The 19,540-nt window shown below is 43.4% G+C and overlaps 1 protein-coding gene across 3 annotated transcripts in view; it reads right to left on the bottom strand.

Annotated features, from left to right (window-relative positions):
- Positions 1-19,540, bottom strand: part of LOC135913647 (uncharacterized) — a 186,325-nt gene that overhangs the window by 1,675 nt on the left and 165,110 nt on the right. For all 3 annotated transcript variants that reach the window (XM_070541112.1, XM_070541114.1, XM_065446189.2), the window contains 2 exons: positions 19,294-19,400; positions 18,819-18,925 (listed from right to left, as the gene is read on the bottom strand). The gene's annotated coding sequence lies outside the window, so the exon portion shown is untranslated. The remainder of the gene's footprint in view (positions 1-18,818; positions 18,926-19,293; positions 19,401-19,540) is intronic.

Here is a 19,540-nt window from a genome sequence, read left to right on the forward strand (position 1 = left end):
ACATTTAATTTCTCTCTATGAAACGCAGAAAGCAGGTTTTTGTATCCTTTATGTTAGGTCCCGCCTTTTGTACAGGCAGAGAAATAGAGCATTTGCAGGGTTCGAGGACTCTCCCTACTCTCACTCCCTCCCTTTCTTTCTTTTAAGAATGTTGGTGTTGGAGAGTCCGCTTAAACGTACCTCCAACAGGTACGCTTAAGAGCTGACTTCCTAGGGAGAAAACAATGACATATGTTCAAAAGAAGCGCCGTGTATCTCCTATCATTTTTTAGTCATGCGAATGGTCAAGAAGTACCGTATTCAGACTATTGATAGGAGGCTAGTACCTAGTGCATCGACGGATTTTTACTCGTGGGAGGAAGATCACAGCTCTAAAAATAAAAAAAAATTACAGTGGTAAAAGCAGAACCATAAGAACCGCAACTTATGTGAATATTTACGGCACAGCCCCAGAGAGCTTTTAGGAAAACACATCGTAACATTTTTTCAATGGAACGAGAAGAAAACAAAAAACGCTAGCATGCACACCGAAACCGGGTGTACCGTTGTAAACGCACGTACCATCCTTTCGGGACGTAGACTTTTTCAACTCCGTCAACTACGTATTTCTCTGAAGGTAAGTCAGATTATCAGCCGCATACCAGACAACAAGCAAAAGCAGAACCTTTGTAATTGCATTGAGCGCACGCGTCCGATGGTTCACCACACCGAATACAATTAAGGCAGAAATGACCACGGTTATTGAATTTCAGGAAGAGAAGCCATCAGCCGTCTCAAGATTACGTCCCTGTCACCTTCCTGGCCTTATTTATTGCAATGATTGACTTTATAACAGTACCACAGAGGCGCAGCCGGTACAAATGGACAAAAAGCACGCTCAACAGTATACCAAGAAAAGTAATGCAAACTGCCTAGGGCAAATGCCCGTTATGCCAGAATAAAAGTACGTCTCCAAGCTAGCCTGCTTCGGTCGAAAACACACCGCAGGTTGCAAACTTCAGGAACGGTCAAAAAGGACAAGCGAAAAGCACAGCATTAATGTACACTTGCTTGCCCCACCGTTACAGGATTCCGCAGAAAACAATAGCGTCAAAAGCAGGCGCGTGATGATGACGATGATGACGATGATGATGATTCCCTTAATATGGCGGATACTTCCCAAGGCATGGCATGTACCCAACATGCGCCTGAAACACCCGTACCATGAGGATGATGGTGGGCATGATAATAACTAACATCTGTCATAGTGTATTTCGTCGTCTAAAGCCCTGATAACGTTCACCGAGAGGCAAAGAAATGAGATGGAAAAGGCACACAGGTTAACTTGAAGACATTCCGATTGCCTACCGTGAGCTGGGGGAAAGGTAGCAGTAGCGAAAAAGTCAATGAAGTTTTTGTTTCCTCTGCACTATAGCGGCACTAATAATATCTGTTCAACGATGTCTTCGTTGCCTGTTCAGTAATAATCACTTTCGCGATTAATTCGTTTTTCCGTCCCACTTCAGAGTAACAAGAAATCACAGGATGACGAAAAGTCTCAAGTTACGCCACATCCATTTCAGAAAATCCAGCAGTATTTATTCTGATGCGCTTCTATTAATATTAGCTGGTGGCAGGAAAATTATATCGTGGGTCTCCTGAAGCGGTTAGCCTAAGTGAGGGATCAGTTGGTTTAGATTTATTTTCGAGAGTACATCTCTTCGGGGTACTCCCGTCGCGAGCGAGCGCTCGGCGCGGCGTCCATAGCCGCTGGTTATTGAGACTCGGAAATGAACGCAGATGCCGTTGGAGATCCTTCTTGGAATAAAAATGGAGTACGATGCATGACCGAAGTCTGTGTTTCACCCAAAATCCTGATGTGGATGTTGGTGCAATTTTTCAATATTGTAATACACCTGACGGAAACCGCGCCCCTAAATTATGCGCAAAGGTTGTGGTTGATGTCTGTGTATTTGTTGTCTCATGCAAGGTTATTTGGTTGATCTCAGTGGTTATGGATTTTACAATATACAAGGTAGAATTCATGAACCGCAAAGTATTAGGATAAAAAGGAAAAACTGAGAGTGAATAGGTAAATAAGGAGAACCTGACAAAAAATAATAGACACTTTATTGAGCACTCGTAGTACGGAAGCTCGGGTCATTGAACTCTGTTAATATGTATTTTAGGGCCATATTAGGGAATAGTTGCCAGTCGTATTGTTGGCCAATAATAACAACAAACGTGAGAAAATTCGTTTGGCATCTTCTTGCACTCTTATGAAATTAGACATGGCACAACGTACGTTCATGTGCAACGCTTCGAAGGAGACTATCACGGAGAGCGTGAAGCTAAGCCTAAGTTTTCCAAAGCAACTTTCCAAAAGTCGCTTCATGTGAACTTCAATCCCACGACACTCCAAAATATATGTACCGTGGTTTGAATGCCACTGTGATAACATTGAGGGTAAGTGCGATAAGACTGAAACCTTGCAAGATCGCGCCTTTAGCGAATCAGGTTGAGGCAAAAATTATGTAGATCCCATGCACTGTGGGAATCGATGGAAGCGAAGTTTCAGTGCTGAATGCTTTGATTCATGATAATTAGTGGTGATGTTGATAGTTAAAGCTGTCAACGTTTACGCTAATACGAAAGTGGTGAGTTGATGTTCAACATTACCTTGCATGCACCACTGCTGTTTGTCTGCGTAGCACACAGAACACACAGGGAGATGTGTTTTCATTTTTTGTTCAAATGATGAAACGCCAACAATGACCACCCACTAAGAAGGAGGAAAGAGAGTGCAAGGCGCTCTGTCTTTGTTCCTTATTACATAGCGTGTTTGCTTGATGCCTTGTTGTGCACCATATTTAAAACATCTGTGAAGGTTCAGCATTGTCATCGCCTCACATGGCACATCGCATTATGGCGGGAGGATTAGAGTTGAATTAGATTATGGGGCTGTGCGTTCCGAAACGACACTCGGATTACGAGGCGGTAGTGGTCATGGCGGACTCCGTATTAATTTATACACCGTGAAGTTCTTTAAGGTCTCGAAAATTTAAGTGCATGTGCATCTACTATTTTGCCCTGGTCAAAAATGCGGCTGCCGCGACTGGGATTAAATCCATGACCTTTAGCAAAGCCACAGCCGCAACGCTAACGCAGCGGCATATAAATGTAGCTTTGACGGTCGACTGATTACGTAGTGTCTCCTAGACCCTGCGGTGCGCTTTAATTAATGCGGCTGTGTTTCTGCACCCTCTGCGTATATCGCCCGCTTGACACATTTGCATGACGTTTATATTTCAGAAATAGCAGCAACGTACTGCACCGTATGTTTAACTTAAGCTTATCCTGTTTCCCTGCAACCACTATTTTATAGTAGTAGGGTTTCCTTGCCTTCCTCACGTCATCTGCCCCCCTCTCTTTTACGGGAACTGCCTCTTCTCCTCCCTCTGTTTCTGCTATTCTTCACTTCTCTACAGTTCTATCTGCGTCCCCTCTGGCCTCGCACCTTTGTAGAAAGGGAAGAGCTGCAGTTGCTGCAATGATTCTGAGAGGATTCACGAATAATTACAGCCAGGGAGCTCCAGAGGGTATTGTGCACATTCGACGCAGTGGGACGAGAATGCGTTTCTCCTGTCGCGTTTCCTCTCTGACTCGCGCTTTTCATCCATGTACACGCTCTGAACCACCCGCCGACGCGGTGTGTGCGACCGCAGCAGTGGGAAAGTTGAAATAAGAGGCCAAGAAGGCTTCGCTTTAATATAAAAGAGCCGAACTTCTACGCTTGCAAGCATTGGCAAGGAAACATTGTCTGAATGTATTGTTTTGTCACAATCGTCTGTGACCGCGTACAGTTGCAAAAACTACAAGGGCTGTGCTGGAATAGTTCTAGAGCACCGCATTAGACTCGAGACCTTGAGGAAATCACTGTGTTACGATTTTATCGCATATATGGGTCATCTGCTCCTCCTTTCTCACTCTCGTCTTTCATCACTCCTTTTTGTCTTCCTTCATTTCTCCTCTGAGAAAAGTGGAAGCTCAGCCCATACTAGCTCAGGCCAAACTCTCTCCCTTTCATCCTATAAGCTCTCTCTCTTGAAGGCAAGGAGTCAAACCGAACCTACTTCAGTAAAAATTACAATTTCAATCTAGATGACGTCATTGGTTTCGTTGCATCTGTCTCATGGAATTATTGAGTTGTCGCAAACTTGAAAGTGAAGTTTACATTCCATATTCATTTTGGTTTGTCCTCCGGAGCATTGACGAGCCCCTATAAGTGGGTATAATCCACAGATCCCGAACACGAAAAGAACAATTCCGCGGTCCTTTGGTCAGTTGCTAGGTTTCAACTACTAACAGACCAAACCTTCCGGCGACTGCGTGAATCACATCTTAGAAGACATCAGACAGTATTTATTGCTCAGCTAATTTTATTTTTGATGTCCTTTGGCCCCTTTTCATACGCCACAGGTGCTTTTTGCGCAGGCAATACTCGAGCCCTTGATGCGAACCTCTATAAGATATCTGACTACCAGCACCTCATATGCCATTGGAGACCTCAATTCTGCCCAACAAGCAAATTAGTGAATACATTACCAATTCTACGCTGCCGCACCAGGACACTAAATTTTTGTGGAAACAAGGCTGGTTTGGCGGCTGCCGCTTTGTTTACACAGTGCGGGTAACCAGGAACAGTTATCACTCAAGATAGGACCCATTCGGCTGCACGGGTTCTATCTTGAAAACTGTCGGCGGCGGGGACATATTGTGTCGTGCGCTGCATTGTCGCCTTTAGTTCTCGTGTAAGCGAGAAGTAGCATGAAGGTCAATTCGCTCACTGCTGCTCCCTTCCTTCCTCAATTCCAGAGCTTTGACAGCGAGATTCCGCGGTAATTGTGTGATGTATCCGTGTTTCCTTGTGCAGGCGTGACACGATGCATGTTAATTTAGTTAGTCAGGGAATGTTGAGAATTTGATACGGCCGATACTTTTACCATCGTTACTTTGTATAGAAGTCCCCTAATTTGGTATTGCAATTGGTGTTGCGCCGTTTGGAAGGAACTGCGATTTATTTTTGGTGAGCTGGTTTTATTAGCACGGTTCCCACCGGTAAGGCGTGTCTGGAATCTGGCTCTCTAGTTCGCACTTCTAGAAAAAAAAAACGACGGGCCTTTCACTCCTCCAGAGCGTTGTATCGGGTCGCAAGAGGGGTCACAATGGAGATCTCAACAAGACATGATGCCATATTTTAAGTACAGTAGGCAAATATGATCGTGTGCCAGTATATAACGCGAACATAGCGAAAGAAACTAACCTCACTGCAGTAGCCCCGTACACAGGGTACACCACTATGATATAGGCATGGTGATGTAATGCCGCCGTACGACACCGTCCTGAGTAATTGAGCTCGATCGCTTAGAATAAGCAAGGCTCGAGCGAGGCAATTATCTCTGTAAGGCAGTTTTGGTGGCTCCCCGAAGAAGCAATAATGTAGAGTAAAGTATGTAAAAATTGGAGGACGCTTAAGCTTCGCCTTCAAGAGTGGAACGCGACAGCGTTCCCATCGACCCGCCAAGGGGTGTAAGACAATGCGCTACGGCGCAGGGATCACTTACGAGGCGCCCCGCATCGGACTTTGCGGCCACCTATCACACGGAGAGCGTCGAGCAACGCAGCGTTCGGCGCGGCAACGAAACGTGCGCCTGAGCAAACGGTACGAACCAAAGAACTCGGTGTCTCGGAGGGGGAAACGATCTACGCCAGCCAAACGTCGTGATCAGCACGGGCAGAGACATAGATAGATAGTAATCTAAAGAAAGGAACGGCGCTTGATTTTGCAACCCGCGTGGGAGCACGGCGAAGCGTCGTCAGGGGAGAGGGAGTCGAGGCAACGACGCGCCTGGCCCCGGTCCGCGCACAGCGTGCCACCTGTCGGGGCAGCCCCGTACACTGAGAGGAGGGGGTCTTCTGTGTTTGCCGCAAGATGGCTGCGTGTGCTGCGCAAGATGGCTGCGTGTGCGGTAAGCGCAGAAGAAATCTAGCGGAAACGTACTTCGCTACTCGTGTAAATGCGACTTCTGTAAGTTACATGCTCATAATTACCGATATACACCGCAGTATAACTTTCTACGGCACGTTTTAAGGCAACACCGCGCTCACTAGAAGCGCGTTTGTACCACTTTCAAGCATCGAACTCGTGGCTGAGTGGTAGCGTCTCCGTCTCACACTGCGGAGACCCTGGTTCGATTCCCACCTGGCCCATCTTGGAAGTTGCTTTTTATTTATGAAGTGCCTGCCGTGATTTATCGCTCACGGTCAACGCCGCGGACGCCGACACCGACGCCGACGACACCGGCTTTTCTGCGGCACGAGCTCCTTAACGCTATCGCGTTAAAATTGAAGCTGCGGGAGTACTTGCCGCCAATACAGTTGAAAATTAAACGCAACGTGTTTTACCCCTGTAAAGGGTGCACTGCCACTTATAGTGTTACGCCGAGGCGAAGCCGCCGCACGGCACACATTTGGAAAATGGAGCTAGTTTTCTAGGATTAAATAGTGCTCGCGTAAGAAAATGGTGCCCGAAAGGCAGCTTGAGCCATGTCCCCGAGAAGAAGGAATTAATACCACAGTAGGTAAAATTAATGTTACGGACGTAAGCAGCACTAATCGCAGCACTTGAGGAATATCAGCCGCAGTGTCCCATAGACCGCACTCTCCTAATTTTACCCCATGGCCTCTTGGTCAAGAAAAGAGAAGCCTCAGTCCTGAGTCGCAAAAGACAAGGTCAAAATATGCAAAATAAGGCCGACATACCTGCGCGTTAATTTCGATGTTTATAAGATATGAAATGAGTGAGTCATGAATATGAAAACGAGACAGGAAAGATACAGATTACAGGAATGTAATCAACATTTACCCAGCGAATCATTAGAACCCCACTGTTTAGCCCGTGCTCATCGCCCTTATCTTTTTAGGGTCTACAATTGCTTGGCACTACCCTTTTCGTCCTCTTTTTGCAGCCCGGCGCTCTCCCAATGGTGCTGCACGCCGTTCCAGATTTGCCAATTTTTCGAAGTCAGAAGGTTGTGCAGCCGCTTAAAAGCTGATAGGGCAGATGTGCAGGCGTTGGCCATGCGATTTACGCCAGCGATACGCTTCACTCTCGGTGGTTCATGATAGCGATAACAAGGCGCAGCGGCAGCACAACCAGCTAAATGTTGTGCTCGTTCGTATGCGGAACGTTTGTAAGTCCTGGGATATCAGGGCTTCCAAAAGGGCATGTGATTCATTTGATTTTTTTTTATTTGCTTCGCCACGGTAATGTGTAACAGGAGGCTGAAGGAAAAGCCATTCAAATGACGGCGTGAGGGATGCTCCGCCCCCTTTGTGAACAAAGGCAGCAGCTTAAAGATATCACAATAGCATAGCATTTTTTTATATCACGTGGTATTTAGTTTTGTATTTAATGGACATCTGCAGAACGTGCAAGAAGACTCATGCGTCCTTCAACTTCAACTACAACTTTAACTTTATTATTTCTTCTTGTACACACTAGAAATGTCCTCCTGGGCTAAAAGCTGCCATAAGCAGCTTGATTGGACCCAAGAGACGTTGTACATGGCAGGACGAGAACAGAGAGTACTTTAAAACGTCAAACATATGAAAACATCAAACAAAAACAATTGTAACATTTTCAAATATAAGCCTCTGACAGGATAATTATCTTGCGACACAGAAACAAACAACATTCAAGGATATTGGATAAGCTTAAGAAAAGGAATCATCAAAGGGCACCACATAACTAGAATCATTATACATGAAATATATATGTTTACATGTGAACAAAACACATCTTCAATTCCCTGCGAGAAAAACTAGAAGTGTCAGTGTAATTATTAAGGATTTTTGGTAAACTGTGTTTATATGGCAATCTGTATTCAGTGTGGAAACGTGGTACATACCAAGGATCAGGGTTTCTTAGATGTACTGGTATATTATGGCGCGTCAAGGCCGCTATGTATGTAAGCCAATTAATTATATTGCAAAAACATATGTAAAACGCGATATTCGTAGTAGCAGTCTACCCATATAACTTGGTATTTCTCTGACCAAGTTTTTGTCGTCGATAGGGGATTGGTACTGGCAATGTGCCGGAGGAGTGCCTTTTGTAATGTAATAATTTTATGCATGTTTGTTAGTGTTGCGGTCCCCCAAATTAAACTACAATAATTCAATGGGCAGGTAAACAATGCATGATAAATTGGCAACTTTGTTTTTATCGGCGTGAGTGCTCTACAACAAGCCAGCACCCCGGCTACTGCAGAAAATTTACTGTGAAGTTGATTAAAATGAGCATACCAAATTAGATGACCGGAAAAGATTATACCAAGTATTTTATTTTGTTTCACTAGCTCAATATTGTTATCTAAATAAGTTATCGAATGTTGCAGTTCAAACATTTTTTTTCTTGCTCTAAAAAAAACAGCTTTCGTCTTAGCAGGATTAATTCTGATTCCGTTTAACTGTGACCACTCAGACAGATTACGTAGCAGCACATTACATCCAATAATTAGTTCGCATCCTTCCCAGTAAAGACTAAAGTACTATCATCTAAGAAATCAACTGTAGCATCAATATTTACTAATATAAATATATTTACTAATATAATATAATATTTACTAATATAAATAATAGTGGGCCCAAAACACTTCCTTGTGGCAACCCGTTTTTAATTGACAAGAAAGAATATTGGACATAATTGATACATGCACATTCAGTACTTTTTTTTTAAGTATGACCTCATCAAGGTGAGGGCACCGCCGCGAACTCCATACATAGAAAGTTTAGATGTAAGAATGTCATGATTGAGGCAATCAAACGCCTTGCTGAAGTCAAAGAAGATGCCTAGGGCGAAATTCGCTTCGTCTATAGCTAACACAATATTTTCTTTGAAGGATAAAATAGCTGTCTCCGTTATTCTTCCCTTCCTAAAGCCAAATTACTATCATCTAAGAAATCAACTGTAGCATCAATATTTACTAATATAAATATATTTACTAATATAATATAATATTTACTAATATAAATAATAGTGGGCCCAAAACACTTCCTTGTGGCAACCCGTTTTTAATTGACAAGAAAGAATATTGGACATAATTGATACATGCACATTCAGTACTTTTTTTTAAGTATGACCTCATCAAGGTGAGGGCACCGCCGCGAACTCCATACATAGAAAGTTTAGATATAAGAATGTCATGATTGAGGCAATCAAACGCCTTGCTGAAGTCAAAGAAGATGCCTAGGGCGAAATTCGCTTCGTCTATAGCTAACACAATATTTTCTTTCAAGGATAAAATAGCTGTCTCCGTTATTCTTCCCTTCCTAAAGCCAAATTACGAATTTGTTGTAAGGTCATGCTTAACGAGAAACTTTGTTAGGCGTGTAGAACTAATTTTTTCTTGTGCTTTGGAAAAAATTGGTAGAACAGGTATTGGTCGGTAATTGGATGCTTTATTTACATCACCGTATTTGAATAACACCGAAATTCTGGCTCGTTTCATACGATCTGGGAAAGTAGCCGACTCTATTGATAAATTGAATATGTGAACCAACGCAGGAGTGGAGGGCGAGTGTTTCATAACATATTTCACCGGCTTGATTTGCAAATTATCGATATCTAAAGCGTTGCTGTAATTTAAATTCATTATTGTTGTAAACACATCATGTTAATTTGTTGGTTTCATAAATATATTATTAGGAATACTATTATTCAATGAATAAGCAACTTGGGGGTCATGGCTGAACGTTAGGCCTGCGTTCACAAAATTAGTATTAAAGTGGTCAGCCAGCGCTTTACCACTAGGTTCAAGATCATTATCTGTTATCGATTTGGGTATTTCGCTTTTAGTTTCATGACCTCAGCCGCTATTTATTACGTTCCAAACCACATCCGGATGCTTGTTGTTAATTTGAGAAAAAACACGTTGATAGTAATCTATTTTCGCTTGCCTTTGTATTATGTTCAATCTATTTCTTCCTCTCTTAAATTCCTTAAGTTTAATTTCTGATCTCGAGTGAAGGAAAGTATGATAAAGACGGTTATTGTTTTTTATCAGCTTGACATGCTCGTTGGTGATCCACGGTTTTCGTACCTTTTTTGAACATTTGACCAGTCTGAAAGGAAAATGAAAATGCGCTCAAAATCTTCAAGAAACCTGTCATATGCTTTGTTTAGGTTCTTTTTTTCTTAACACGAAATTCCAGTCGTACGTGATTACAGCCTGGCCAAATGAATACAGTGCGTCATTGGATATATGTTGATAAGTAATTAATTCGTTGTGTTGTTTATTACTCTTAGAATACACTACAAAAACTGGACAATGATCACTAATATAGGAAATTGGACCCGTAGCACATACAGGTGTACGTATTTGTAACGAGAAGGTCGATGGCAGATGAAGTGGAAAAAGTAACCCTGGTTCGCATAGTAATGACATTATTAGAGCCAGAAGAAAGTAGTTGGCTGTTTATGCCGTGTACATACTTATTGTCCTCCAAAATATTTATGTTGAAATCACCTCCATAGCAAAGTGAACATTTTCAACTAACCTGAATTCCAAAAGTTTACTAAGACAACCTAAAGAATTATCGACACTGCCATTCGGAGGGTGGTATATTACTGACAACACCTTCTTCGTCTTTTTGACAGTTAGCATTTCGCATTCATGACTTATGAATGAAAATTCTGGCGCAATTTCATAATCACAATTATTTTTAGCATGAAGGGCGACACCGCCTCCTCGCCTATTCTGATGGTTCATGTAAAATGAAGTATAGCCTTCCAGTTGAACAGCATCGTAGCTTAATTCCATGCAATGAGTCTAATATTAATAGGTCTGCCTTTGAAATAATTATTTATAATGATGATGTTTTACGTGCTGGCAAGTTCTCGTCGATAATTAGTAAACACCTCTGGCCTCTCAACACTAAATGAAATAGATGAAATTTGGTGGCTTTTGCGTAAAAACCACGATCTCATCATGAGCTACGCCGAAGGGGGAGAAGGTAGTCAGTAATGAACATGTGAAAAGAGAGCAGTGAAAACAGGAAAATAGATAAATACCCTGGCTGGTATGGAAGAATACTATGTCGACTTCAATTAAAGAAACCGCCTGGAGTGTACAGCTTGACACCCTAGCTTATGGAATTTTAGGTCTTCGATGCCGTGGAATTGGGTAATACATTTCTGCATGCTTCGCTTGATGATTCTTGAAAACCACAACTGCCGCAATGTTCTCAGCATTATGTTGACACCAATGCCTGATGCCATTATATTGTGATGTTCAATATGCCTCCTGTCTCTGCTACTAGTAAACATTTTATTTCGTTGGTTCTAGGTCTTCTGCAGGGAATATATGCAGTACCATGAGTCGTCATTGTCTTACGGTGACCCTGTTATAGGTGTTCCACAGTGGTTGCAGTCTATATTAAATCTATATTTTTATATGTGCAATATATGCAGTGCCAATTAGGCTTCCACCATGTTATAGCGATGCTGATAATGGGAGTTACGTTGTGGTGGCGTCTTCGTTAAATGCAAATGCAGCGCTGGTTCCAAGCCTTTCATTTCTATTGAAACGTAATTATCAACAATTAAATATATGGGTTGCCTCCATATACCTTGTCTGAATAAATTACCCATTTGCACAGTGTTTTAGTAAGTAATCCAGAACTTTTGTTTCTCGCATTTCATTATACTGGCTTTGTGTTTAATGTCAGCAAAAACCGTGTGAGGTTGCTACGGTAAAAGCAGGTGCCAAGATACTACTAGCCTGCTACTACGCACTAAAACAAGCAGCCTTGACCATGCTCGAGTTCAGCAGCATTTGCTGTGGGCAAGGAAGGCTGGCCGCCAGCAATTAGATCCCTTGTTCTAAGGGGTGTGAGTAATCCCGTATAACTGTTTTGTTGACAGATTGACACACTCCTCTGAAATAAGTTTTTTACTTTTTATTCTTCGCGAGATGGTATGAAACGAAGCTTCGAGAAGTTGTAATTTTAACTAGTCCACATGGTCTTTCATATTGCAGTCTTCAGCACTGCCTCGTTATTGCCGTTTTTAATCGTCATATTTGGGCCAAGACGGTGGTTCTAAGGCTCTGTAAGCCTTTTTGCACCAGCAGCATTGTCCAGGTGTAACTTCAGAAAGCAAGCTTGGATGATGGCTGTCAGAGGCTTGTCATTATTCTGGCACTTTGTTGCTTTTTGGCAGACTGCTTTTTCTTTCAGTGTTTTGCGTAAAAAAATTGAAGCATGATGTCTGCTCGGAGCTAAGGGCTTGACATACAGGCTGCAAAGTGCACCCTACATCCGAAAGTCAGTCTGTGCAAGGAATTGGGATGGGTTACTGCTATTACGGGCACGCACTTTAAGCCGCTCTTAATATCTGGGTACAATACAATCAACACTTTACTTGCCCTGATGACTCTCTGAGCCACCATGTTTGCCTTTAGGTGGTATGGGGAAAACGCAAAGCTGAACTCTGCTTTCATAAAACTGGCCCCGATTTTGCGATTTCGCCATGGCCAGGCTCCGAGGAGCCACATGACGTCACACCGCGCTCCTCATCACACAGCACTCCTCGTCACACCACGTTCCTCGTCGTTGCGCTCGGCTGCGCTCGCTTCACCAGCTGTGTCGCATGCCTGATAACATGTCAGCGGGTTGAAAAGGGGAGCTCGAGTGCGCCGCAACCACAGTTGAGGCGGCAGTATGTATGGCGACAATTCTGATAAGCGCGATGAGGCCTCGAATCGACATCGGAACGAGATGAAGAGGAAACGATTCTCCCAGGAAACAGAGGAGCAGCGCGCCGAACGACTGGCTAAACGCCGCAACATAGCTAGACAACCAGACTAACCTGGACTTGCAATCAAGATTAACCAAGACTAACCCTGCTATACCTCAGCTTTCGCTACGTATATCCTGGCACAGCCGAGCTAAGCAACTGCCAATTTTAGTCCCCTCTGTCAGCTTGTTACTGTCAAAATGGCACTGGATTTGCCTACCAGAACTTTCGTTTTCCTAATCATTTAGTTTTGAAGTGCGTTAAGTGTTTTGCGTATTCCCCAGTTTTTGCTGCTTTGAATCTTGCACAAGCTAATAACCATAAGAAATTATGTCCTCTTTACGCTTTGCTTTACCTTTTGTAGTACCACAAAGTCGAGGGTTGTCAGAGAATGCTCTGCTTTTCCGTTATGTATTTCTTTATTATTCCGTTAATAACGTTATTTCCACAATTACTGCATTGTACCTTGTTTAGGCACTTGTGGCTGGTTTCCATGTATTTCATATGGCATTGGCTTAAAGCTGCAGCTGGATCAGTTGCTTTGTATTCTTACTGTGTGGTTTGTGCAAATAACACATGGGTAAGAAATAGTAGAAAACCTGCTGAGAGCGTGTGCTTGTGTCGTCCATTTATTCCTTGCCTATGTGCCTATGCAATAAATGTACTTTCTACAAAGCACTAATGCGCTTAATTTTGTTTGCGCCGTCCAGCTTGGAAACCAATATATCGTGTATTTCCAAGTGCGGAAAATCAATATTGAAGACTCTGAAGTCGGCATACTAGCTGAGTCATGTGAAGACATGCTCCCATACCCTCCTGTAAACCCTCCGTGATCAATATAATGAAATACTCCTGTGGTAGCCTGCAAAAACTCTCTCGAATGTAAAAATGTATTCTCATAGTTCGCTCCAAAAGCTCCTCTAAGGATGTAAACATATCCTAACATAGTTCCCTGCAAAACCTCTTAATGGATGTTGACATATACACCCACGGCTTTCTGCAAAAGCTCGTCGATACATGAAAACATATGCTCCCATCGGTCCCCGCAAAAGCTGCACAATATATATGAACATATACTCGCATAGGTATCTGCGAAAGCTCCTCGATGGATGTGAACATAAATTCCCATAGTTCCTTGCGAAATCTCCTCGACGGCTGTAAACATATGCTCCCATAAATCCCTGCATATACTTCTTGATGGAGATAAAAATATACTCCTATAGTTACCTGCAAAAGCTCCTCGATGGATGTAAACTTATACTCCCATATCTTCCTGCGAAAGTTCCCCGATGGATGTAAGCACATAGTCCCACAAGTACGCTCAAAACAAGTCCTTTACTCCCATCTCGAATCATATTTGCTTGCAGTGTAGTTACCGGTAACCATAGTTGAGTCTGGTAACGGAGGTACACCAGTGAGCAAACGTATACAGACCACAGGGTCATCGAAAAACTGAATTTCTTCGTGATTAGCATGCATAAACGAAAATTGGCGAATGCACTGGAAAATTCGTAATTCCAAGCTGGGACTGCAGTCTTTAATTACGAGTTGCATTCAGATACAAAGGAGAAAATTAGTTTTATCGCACAATCCCTGGTCTGTATAATTTTTCTGATGGGTGTACGTCTTAACTGTGCTTAGCCCGGCCGTGTAACAAGGGTAGAATGCGCTTTTACGCCACTGCGGTTGTGTGCGTTGCTTCGACTTTCCAGCTGCGGCTGACGCTTCTTTGATATAAAAGACGTGCGGCGTTCGGTCTTAAACTGCCGTTGTGTGCGCAGGTGCTGCGCGGTGCAGTATTTTGCAGACACGATAATGAGAGTCTGAAATATGCGCTGTGCTTTCTTTAAATGGCTAAACCTGGCGACGTACCCTTTATGGTGTGCGCTCTATATCAAATAAAGGAACTAAATTGCGCGGAACAAAATTGACTCCCCTTAAAGCCCCCCCCCCCCCCTCCCCCCCGAACACTTCCAAATGCATGCGCTGTTGTATTTGAAAGAACAATTAGGCAACTGCATCTTGGAAAACGGCCTAATAAAATGACCTAACCTGTATTAATCCAGCTCACCCGCTTCAATTTGGCAACGGACACCTATCGAGGCTGCGTCAGTCAGTTTGAATACGTCTATCTTTTATGTTTTATTTTACCGACCCGAAGCAACGTGTTCGCTCACTAAACATGTTCAATGAGCAAGGCGCAGGGTGAACACGGTGGCAAGACGCGGACGAAACACAGCAGAGAGCGCATTTTCACCTGGCTGTGTATTGTGTTCCTGTATTTACATGTAGTATCTTTCATTTTTTCGAAATTTGCATCTTGTTCTACGGACATAAAAACATTGTGAACGCGCCGAAATTGTAACTGAAGATTGCAGGTCACTGCTCCTCAAAGTTATCGAAAACCTTTCAAGCCAGCTCCAGCTCTAACGAGGCCATCCGAATGCGGAAACCAACGCTGAAAGAATATTCAAGATGTGTTCACAAACGCGCTTCCTTGTTATGCGATATACACGGGAATAGCTGATGCCTGAAACGGGGCCGGTGCCAGAGCGACGAGGTCCTTATAGCCAGCCGGCGATTGGTTGGCTGGCGTTATCCGATCTTCGCCGGCAGCTCCAGAAATGATAAAACGCTTTCCGATCACCGCAAAATGCGGAAGTACTGCTATGTTCCGCTTGTGAATCTTGTATGTGAGATAAGCTTCGACACGCATGATTACGAACTCGGGTCACAGGTTGGCAGTTAGCTCGGCAGTCGATCTGCAGAACGCACGTCTGTTTAGTTACTTAAATTTATGGTTGGTTCGCGACCCCTGAAATACAGGCATTGCGTAACACAATTCCTTTTTTATTTGAAATTTTATATCTGCATAATACCTTAGATGCACTCTTCATGATCGTCACACTCGACATCGATACCGCACACTTAACCGTCCTTTTGTAAAGCGGTGAAAACCTGGGTTTTGAACAAGCGTTCAGGTTGACCTGTAAACCAATGAGCAGAACACCGAAGGAATTGAAAATGGAGGCGGAAGGTATGAAAAACAATTTCATATTGTGAAAAGCGGCTTGCAGCTTCCTCATAAGAGACATTGTGCAATTATCTGCTAACCAGTTGCATAGCTGTAAATGTCTTTGCCTAGAAGAAAATGGGTTCAGTTTGTGGCACCCAACTTTTGCACCCCAATTAAACCTTGACTTCGTGGTGGCTACATTTTCTCTGACGGGAGTGACAGGACACTAGAACGACAGATCTGCCCGAGTTTCTAGAAAGTGACCTGGAACTGCGAGCATTTGGAGCAAGTAATTGGTGTTACGTGCTCTAATTCTTATTATTCGTTAAATAATATTCCGCTCTACAGCGCTGAAGAAGTTTCAGGCGGGTCACTAAGATTGCATCAGCAGATACATGTGCGTTCGGCTATTTTGATTGTGTGTGTGTTCTGCGTTTGCTGCATTACACAAAGCTTTATTGCATGTCGTATCGCATATGACAAACATGCCACTAGCATAACAGAAATGAAAGTAAGGAGACTTCGACTGCCACCCTGACCCAGTGGCTTGCCGGTGGAGGTGATTCCCAAATGGCGATGCACACCCGTCGCCCCTCTCTGGTAATCGGAACGCCAACTAGGTTAGGTATACTCTCAGCAGGTATTGCTTAAGTATGGTTGACAAGCATTTCTTTCTTGTGCTATAGTTTTGTCGTGCCATTCTTATGTGACCAAAGGCGAAACAATCAAGGGCGAAGTGCTAAAATGTTTGCGCCGAAGCGTTCGGCAGCGCGATCAGCAGTTTTCAACTTTTGGGAAGTTATTATTGATGCGCGACATCGCAAGGCCGCATACACGATAGGTCAATAGGACAATTTCACTTATAGGCCAATTTCCCTTTGTTGCATACGTTGTAAAGTTTTTAAGCACATTTTTATAGCAATATAATAAAGAACTTAGAAGTAAGAAATTTTTTCTTTCCAAATCAGCACGGTTTGCCAAAAGCGTGAGCTGCACCGCTCAGCTGATAGAACTACTTTATGAGCTTGCAGATACTGCTTAAACATGAATGCGCACAGATGCAGTTTTTTTTTATTATCGCAAAGCCTTTGATTCCGTATCACATGACCTGTTATTACATAAAATGAGCACTGTGAATTTGGATGCGAAAGTCAGGATGGTTATTGAAGATGATCTGAACGACAGAATACAATGCGCAGTTATAGGAGGCAAGAATTCTAGCTTTGTCCAAGTCACTTTGGAGAGCCGGAAGGCTCGGTGCTGGGGCCACTGCTCTTTTTAATTTACATCAATGACATCGCTTGAAACATTTCCTCACAAATTATACTTTTCGCAGATGACTGCGTCGTTCACAGATCCATGTGCGATCAACATGATGTAGACGCACTCCAGCAGGAACTCAACAGCATAGCCTCCTGGTGTCAAAACTGCGAACCTAGCCAGAATACTGATTAGGGTTAAAAGGTAACATACACTAAATCTAAAATTACTAATGAATTTACTTATAAAGTGGGATATTGCAGACTGCGGAAGGCTAACAGAGTTAAATATTTAGGGGTTGATCTAACTGCTGATCTGTCCTTTTCTAGCCATAGTTATATGACCGTCAGGAAAGCAGGAAAAATGCTAAGGCTACTTATACGAACCATTAGACCTGCCATTCACATTCGTGAAACCATAGCATATAAGTCGCTGGTAAGGCCACAATTGGAATATGCCACCGCCTTGTGGGATCACCTCCCCCCCCCCCCCCGCACGCTACCTAATTGATAAGTTAGAAGGCATACAAAATCGCGCTGCGAGGTTTATATCAAGGCAATACTACAGAGATGCAAGCATAAGAGCAATAAAGAAACACGTCGGAATAGAACCATTAAAGATAAGACGCCAGAAGCACAGAATGAAACTTCTGCACGCAATATACACTAAAGCGACAGGCATTGACTAGGTCATGCACTTTAAAGCCCCCCACTCTATCTCAAACAGAGGAGACCACAGTTTGAAAATACGTGAAATGTCCTGCAAAACGCCCTATATGAAGCATTTGTTTTTTCCCGCAGTATTTCTGAATGGAATAAGTTGCCAGTTGAAGTTGTGAGCGCTCCTCGGGATGTATTGTATGATTTGTAATTGCACTGTTCTTCCAAAACAATGAATGCAGGCTGAGTGAATTTTTTTTCTTCGATTGTTATTCATATACTTTTCCTTTTACTTTCTTCATGTACTTTATTCATGTACTAGTTTATTTGTTGTCTTGATGCTTCTCTCTCCTTTGTCATCCCTCCCTTTTGCGTGATTATATTCTCATGCTAGTCACTTCATGTTGTACCAACTTCCGTGCTATAATGCCTCGACGCTGCAGGGTGTACTGTAAATAAATAAAAAGTGCTCAATTCCTGGAATACCAGGCAGACCACTATACACGCGCTCTATCGCACATCCTATATTCAACCGGCCGCTCACCCTAATGTTTTAATTTTACCGTGTGCAGTTGTCCGCAAGAGGCACGCGCCACGAGGATGGGGCAGACCTCCAAACATTTGTGAACAACCTGATAAAGCGCATCCCAGGTGAAATTCTCTAATTTTTTCCGTGATTCGCAGAAGTAGTGAAGTTGCGTAATATCAGTTGAAGGGACCATTAAACAAAGCTAGAATCATTATTGCGCCATTAATACAAAAATGTGCTTTGCGAGCATTGCCCCGAAGACTGTCACGAAAAGAAGTATGATAATGTATATAATTTGCCACGTCTTTTTTTTTTTGCAAGCCGTCATCAGTGAAGTGTGCCTAAACCATGCTGCGTTGTATGGTCTAGAGCAAAAAATAACACAATGAATCAGGGCAACCACGGCGCAGAACACTGCATCACTTCAATGTTGCTATTACAGAACTGCGATACTGAGATGGTGATGGAAAATGTCGAGGACGCTCCGCGAAAAGACGTTGAAGTCCTGCTCCTCACCGTGCCTCCCGAGGAGTAGGCGTGCGGAAAGTGAGTCTCCCCGTGTACGGCACTCGTCGAATACGCCGTAGCGAAAGTGGGCCCACTCGTGTAAACGAAAGTGTAAGCTAGAAGAAAAAAAAATAGGGTGGTGCAATGAACGCGTGAACGCGTGAACAATGAACGGTGGCGCTGTCCCGACGACCCTTACGAAGACAAGTATGGTAATGTCTCTAATTTGCCATGTCATTTTTCCAACCAGTGATCAGTGAAGTGTGCCGAAAACAAGGTGCGTCATATGGTCGGGAGCAAAGAATAACACAACGAATGTGGGCAACCAGGGCGCAGAACACAGCATCACTTCAGTGTTGGTATTACGGAATTCCGCCAGTGAGTTGCGGATGCAAAATATGCGGACGCGGATGCGAAAATATGCGGACAAGCGAATGCAAAATATCAACACTCCGCTAAACGACGTTGAAGTCGTGCTGCTTACCGTGCCTGCGGAGGAGTAGGCCTCCGGAAATTGAGTCTTCCCGTTTGCCGTACTCGTCGAATACGTCGTACCGTAAGTGGGCCCATTCATGTATACGAAAGTACAGGCTGGAAGAAAAAAATGAAGTCGTGCAATGAACGCACGCATTAATGCACACTTTCCTTTTCTGCTCTCCGATGCATGTTCATAAATAGCAGTACGCACACAGACACTGCACCGCCCGGAAGAAAAATTGAAAGCTCTTTGA

Source organism: Dermacentor albipictus, chromosome 6 (assembly GCF_038994185.2).
Source record: "Dermacentor albipictus isolate Rhodes 1998 colony chromosome 6, USDA_Dalb.pri_finalv2, whole genome shotgun sequence".
Taxonomy (NCBI): Eukaryota; Metazoa; Arthropoda; class Arachnida; order Ixodida; family Ixodidae; genus Dermacentor; species Dermacentor albipictus.